At 48.7% G+C, this 6,349-nt stretch overlaps 1 pseudogene; it reads right to left on the reverse strand.

The window, feature by feature from the left end:
* Window positions 1–254: 254 nt before the first annotated feature.
* Window positions 255–5,788, reverse strand: LOC125133392 (uncharacterized; annotated as a pseudogene).
* Window positions 5,789–6,349: the final 561 nt, after the last annotated feature.

Here is a 6,349-nt window from a genome sequence, read left to right on the forward strand (position 1 = left end):
GTGTAGCCAGGAGGAAGTCATTCAGGGTCCAAGCCTCAGTTTCCTCATTTAGAAGTTGGGGGCAGTGATCTAGTCCCTTCTCTCAGCAGAGCCCTGTGAGACACCACTGAGCCAAGAGATAAAGTGCTCTGTAAACTGTGAAAGGTCAGTCCTGGGCAAGGGATTAGGCCTGGATCAAGGCAGAAGCACACTGGGAATGCCCCAGCTCCCAGGGCTATTTAAAGGCTGCCTTGAATCCAGGGATTGGCAACTCCTCACAGAAATGGCCAATAAGAGCTAGGCCTGGTGGCCTTTAATCCCGGCCCAGTCACCAAAATGTCAAGGATTCTTTTCCAGCGACCCTCCTCCCTCCTCTGCTGGGGTTGTGCTTATTTACAAGGTCTCCTGCCCTGCGGGGAGCCGCATGTGACCTGAGGATTCCTCCTCTGGCCTGGAGCTGGCTGATAAGGGCGGCCCATCTGCTGGGGGCTCTGAGAACCACAGGAACAGGAACTGGGAGGAGGAGGGGAGGAGAGGGGAGCCCGCCAGGCCCCCCCTGCCGCTTCCTTTGGCCGGGATTGACACAGAGGGGACAAGGCTGGAGGGAGAGAAGGAAATGGTTGTCTCCTGTTTAAAACCGACTTGACCTATAAAATCACACCAGATTTGAAGAGACTTCCCATCTCCTTTCATGAACTGGGTTTCTTTGCTGTTGATTTAGTAAAGAGAGGTGAGGTGAACCAGAAAGACCCAGAGAAGGAAACTCAAGGCTTAATACTGTCATTTCTTTTTTTCCTTTTTTTTTAAAATGATTTTTAAATTGCAGTATAGTTGATTGACAATGTTGTTTTCGTTTCAAGTGTCCAGAAAAGTGATTCGGTTATATACGTGTGTGTGTGTGTGTGTGTACACATATTTTTTCAGACTCTTTTCAGAATCTTTTCTCAGATTCTTTCCCCTCATAGGATATTACAAACCTGTAAGGTCCTTGTTAGTTATCTATTTTATATATAGTAGTGTTAATCTCAAACCGCTCTTTTATCTCTCCCAGCACCGTCATTTCTTGTGTGAGCTTAGCTTTAGTTAAGCCACTCAGGCTTTAGCTAATTAGAGCTGCCAATTTTTGAATACCTACTATGCCTCAGGCATGACACTGAATTTTCTATATACTTTTTCAATGTAACCCTCAAAGCTACACTGAGGTGAATAGTCTTCCTCTCATTTTACAGTTACTAAAGTGAAATAGCATGTCAAGGGTCATCTAGGACTTGAGCCAGAAATTTAACTCAGTGCTGTTTGATAACAGAACCTGTGGTTTTGTTTTGGTTTTTGTTTTTTCTCTTCAGTTGGTTGTTTCTTCGTTGTTGGTTTTGTTTGTTTGTTTGTTTTTAAATTTATTGTATTGTCTTTTTAGGGCTACACCCGTGGCATATGGAAGTTCCCAGGCTAGGGATTGAATCAGAGCTACAATTGGCGGCCTACGCCACAGCCACAGCAACGCTAGATCTGAGACGCATCTTCGACCTACACCACAGCTCATGGCAATGCTGGATCCTTAACCCACTGAGCGAGGCCAAGGATTGAGCGAATCCTCTTTCCATGCATACTAGTCAGGTTCATTACCACTGAGCCACAATGGGAGCTCCCGAATCTATTTATTTATTTTAATTTTTTTTAAGAACTTGAGGCCAGCAATTCTTAAGGAATGAACTTAATAATAAATTATTTCCTGGTCATGTTCTGTGACCAATTTAATATGGGGAATGCTGACTACAGTGTCCCAGTCATAAAGACCCACAGTGTAATTTTGTATCTAGAAAGTTCTGTGAAGTCCTGGAGTGAGAAAAACTTAACTTTTTTTTTTCTCCAACCAAGAATTTCCCATATTAAATGGACCATCAGTATTTTTTCCTGTAACATCTTTTCATGGTCTAAGAGGCAAGTGCTCCTCGGAGACTCACAGCTGGGAACCACAACTGAAGCAGAATTAAAGGGATTACAGAGTTTATCCCACTAACTATAAGAATTCTATGAACAACAACTTTTTAAAACATCTCCAAGAATGAGAGGCTCACTACCTGGCCAGACAGCTTGTTCCATTGTTGTACAAATGCACTGGTTAGAACAGCACTGCCCAATAGAAAGATACTGCAAGCCCCAAGTATGGCTCTAAGCTTTCTAGAAGCCACAAGAAAAAAACTAAAAAGGACAAGCAAAATTCATTTTAACAATATATATTATTTACCCTCAATGGATCTAAAAATAACATTTCAGTATGGAACCAATAAAAAATGATGGCGATATTTTACCTTTTTTTATTATTGTCTTTAAAATCCAGACTAGCCACATTTCAGGCACCCCATGGCCACATCTAGCTAGTGTCTACCATACGTAGAACACAGGTTTAGAAGATTCTCCTTTAGGCCGAGCTAAGCTCTTCCTGCCTGTGCCTCTCCCTCATGGGTTCAAGGGTGCCGTCTGCAGTGATAACTCAGTCACCAGCCCTGGGGATGAGTTCTGCTAGGCGGTGGCCATCAAGTGTCCCCCATCTCAGAGTGCACCCTCTGTCAGTGATCTGAAGGCACCCATCTTCACCTTGGAAAGGGCTGTCCAACATTAAAGTGCTAACTGGATCACCTTACTGTACAGTAGAAAATTAACAGAACACTGTAAACCAGCTATAATGGAAAAAATAAAAATCATGATAAATGGGAAAAAAAAAAAAGAAAGAAAGAAAAGTGCTATATAATGCAAGGCCTCATTCTCCTAACTCCTAGCGGGGCAGCCTGCCTGTCACCAGGGTTTTTAGCGGCCTCATCACACCATTATTTTACATTAAACCTACAGCTGCTAAGACAATGCCTGGCCTGGCGCAACTTCTACTTTCTGCTCCCCGGGCCTCCGTTTCCCCATCTGTCCAATAGTGGATTTGACTTTTCTGTGATTCAGACCTTTCCCATCTCTTTGTATCCAATACCACTCCCTTGATCTTCTGACTAAATCTTCCTTTAAACTACATCTTAGAATTGAGGCACAGTTACAGCCTCCCACATACCCTAATAATAAGACCTTTCTGGGTGTTCACCACAGGTCAGGCATGGTGTGCTAAGAGCCTTATATATAGCACCTCATTTAATCCTCCCCACACCCGAGTGAAGTAAACATTATCATTATTCCCATTTATAATTGTGGAAACTGAGGCATCACATGCTGAGTCATAGTCACACACCTAAGAAGGGGAACAGCTAGAGATTCCAGCCTGGCCCTCCTCCCGGCTCCCTGATCCCAGGCTGTGAATGCATCTCTAGGCCTTAGACCTGAGCTGAGCCCAGACCTCAGATAACTACCAAAGGAACAAGGGAAGCTGCCTCTTGCCTTTTGTTGTTGTTGCTGCTAAAATCCGAGTGTCCCCCTTCTGTTTTGCAGAGGAAGGAAATATTGTTATCGTTTCCTCCCTAAGGAAATCCTACTCTTTACAAGTTGACTTTCCTCCCATCCCCTTGACCTTCCAGGGAAGGGGCTGAGGTCCCTGAAGACTCTGGAGCAGACCTGAGTTGCTCAGGGTGCCTGTCTGGAGCAGGGGTATTTTTAGAGTTGGCTGCACTGTTTACTAGGAAGCCAGCCTGTCCCCTGAACCTTCCCTCTGTCTACGGGGGAGCACTGGCTGCCGGTCCCACCCACTGCCTCTGCGGCCCTGGCCCTTCCTCCCTCCCTCCCAGCTGCTCCTTCCCTGTCCTCTCTGTCACTACGTGGAGTCTCTCAGCACATGGGTGCACTGTCATTACAACCCTGGGAGACAGCAGAGCAGGCAGAACTGCAGCCCATGGCGCTGAAAACCTCCTAGGGTGGCCAGCTGTGCCCTGGCCTCCAGACTCCTCAGAGGAAGCGTCACCCTCCTCTGTCCTGTGGGCAGGCTGGACTTCTCCAGCGGCTGAAAGAGGTTCGGGGATTGTTACTAGAAGCCACTGAATTCCCACCATGCCTCCTCCTGCTCCCTCGTCCACCCCCCCACTTCTCTTCCCACTTCCCTGCCCCCCCCAGCCCCATCCCCATCCTCCTCCTCCTCTTCCCCACAGCTGTGCTTGTGACACAAGCAATGGCATATGTATTCCTAAGGAGGGGGAGTCCCAGCAGAGGGAAGAGGAATTGACTTCCCTCTGTGACTTCATGCCTCCCCATTCCCCACACTTGGTGGTCTCTGATGTGCCAGGCACTGGGCCAGGGGCGTGGCCAGGTGCAAACCCCACCCATGGGCTAGTTAGCCTGGTGGGCTGGAGTCAGGGTAGCCCTCCCAGTTGATTGGGAAAGTTGCACATTAAAAAAAAAAGTGTCACCTTTGACCACCTTGTCTGCTGTCTAAGGCCCTGCATTCGCACTTTCTCCAGTGTCATTTTACTGTCATACAGGTGCCACTATTGGAGACTATAACAACAGAAAGAGGTGGCCCTTGTCCCCTCCCCCTGACCACCAGGCACAAGAAATGGCTTGTTTAATGGGACAAAAGGCTGAAAGAGTAACAGTGCCAGCAACTAAGTTTGACAGGTGTGACTGGAGTATAGGGTCTGGCAAGGGAGAAAGTCAGGTGAGCAGACTGGAGACCTAGGATGGAACTGTCATACCAGGAGCCCACCACGGGAAGCCACGGCCACTCCTGTCCTGCGTCAGGGGCCGCCTCAGCAAGAATGTCAGGCTGGGCTGCAGGAGGGAGAAACAGCAGCAGGGAGGCCCCCCAGGACACAGCGACAGGACTTCTGGGCTTAATCCTTCATCCTTCCTTCTAACACCCTAGACTTTGCAAACCCAAACATTCCTGGGATGTGCTCATTTCCAGTCCTCTCCTCACCCACATTCTTCGTCTTACTAGCTGGTGACCTTAGACAAGTTGTGTGGCTTGAGTTCCTTCACCTGTAACTCAGAGAAAGTGCGTGTGCCTATGTGCACACACTCAAGGGTATACACACACACACCCCCAAAGGGTTGTTATGAAGCTGCAGTAAATAAGACTGTGGAAGGAAGCCTTCTGGAAAGCACAGGCTGTACCGATCTCTCCTCGCCTGTCCTCAGCTGCTATTCCCATTCCACGAGGGGAAATCCTTGCCCGGAAAGCCCTGCTCGCCTTGGCGTGGGGCCCAGGGCGGGCGCCCCCGTGGAGGCCAGGTCTTTCCCTTCCCATTTCCCTTGTTGATTCCAGTGCAACGGTTGCTGGCTTGCAGGTGGACAGCCAGGGCTCTGGACTTGCCCTGCTGCAGGGATAAGGTCCCCCTTGGCTGCTCAGGCTCTATGGCTGACACTGGGGACCTGGAGAGGTTCAAGGGGACTTGGCGAGGGGGGGATCTCAGGTAACTCAACGGAGATGGACGGGGATTTTTTTTTTTTTTTTGTCTTTTTGCTATTTCTTGGGCCGCTCCCGCGGCATATGGAGGTTCCCAGGCTAGGGGTCTAATCGGAGCCGTAGCCACAGGCCTACGCCAGAGCCACAGCAACGCGGGATCCGAGCCGCGTCTGCAACCTACACCACAGCTCATGGCAACGCCTGATCGTTAACCCACTGAGCAAGGGCAGGGACCAAACCCGCAACCTCATGGTTCCTAGTCGGATTCGTTAACCACTGCGCCACGACAGGAACTCCAATATTTTTTTTGTTTTGTTTTGTTTTTGCTTTTGTTTTTGCTTTTTTTGTTTTTTTGGGGGATTTCTTATGTTCAGGTTATACAGCTCAGAGTTGATATGCCACCTCTACGAAGGCCTTTGGGCAAGATGAAGAGGCGATGCTGGGGAGGTGCTCTGAGCCAGGGAAGAGGGGCGACATGGCAGCGGGGCGGCGGGGGGAAGCAAGAATCCCAGGAAGCGGACAGAACTTCAGGAAGGCAGAGGTGTGGGTGAGCAGGGAGCAGGAGCACTTGCAGGTAGGCTGCAGCTCCTCCCCGCACCTACCTGCTGCTGAGCTGGCCTTTGGCTTTGACCTCTCCTTCTTCCCCCTGCCCCCACCCCACTGATTAACGAGTCCCCAGGTTTTCAGGTCTTAGATGTCTCCAGTACACTTCCTCTCTCCTCTAGTCCTGTGGCCACTGCCTGCAACTCACAGCCCTTTCTGGCTTCACCAGACTGCCTGTGGACTCCCTGCCATGAAAGGAGTTACCTTTTCTTTGGCAGAGACCTGTAACCCCCTCCATTGGACCTGTTGGTTTATCTTATCCATCTCTGTCAACTCTAAAGCCACACACCCTGTTCTTACCTGCAAATCTTCATACAGGGCATGGCACTTAGCATAGGCCAAAAAAACAATTTTTTTTTTCTCTTTTCTGGAATGGGGAAATAAATAAAGCCAAAAAAGAAGGAAGGAAAGAGAGTAAATTTGATCTTCAAAGAG

The sequence above is a fragment of the Phacochoerus africanus genome, chromosome 8 (genome assembly GCF_016906955.1).
Source record: "Phacochoerus africanus isolate WHEZ1 chromosome 8, ROS_Pafr_v1, whole genome shotgun sequence".
Classification (NCBI taxonomy): Eukaryota; Metazoa; Chordata; class Mammalia; order Artiodactyla; family Suidae; genus Phacochoerus; species Phacochoerus africanus.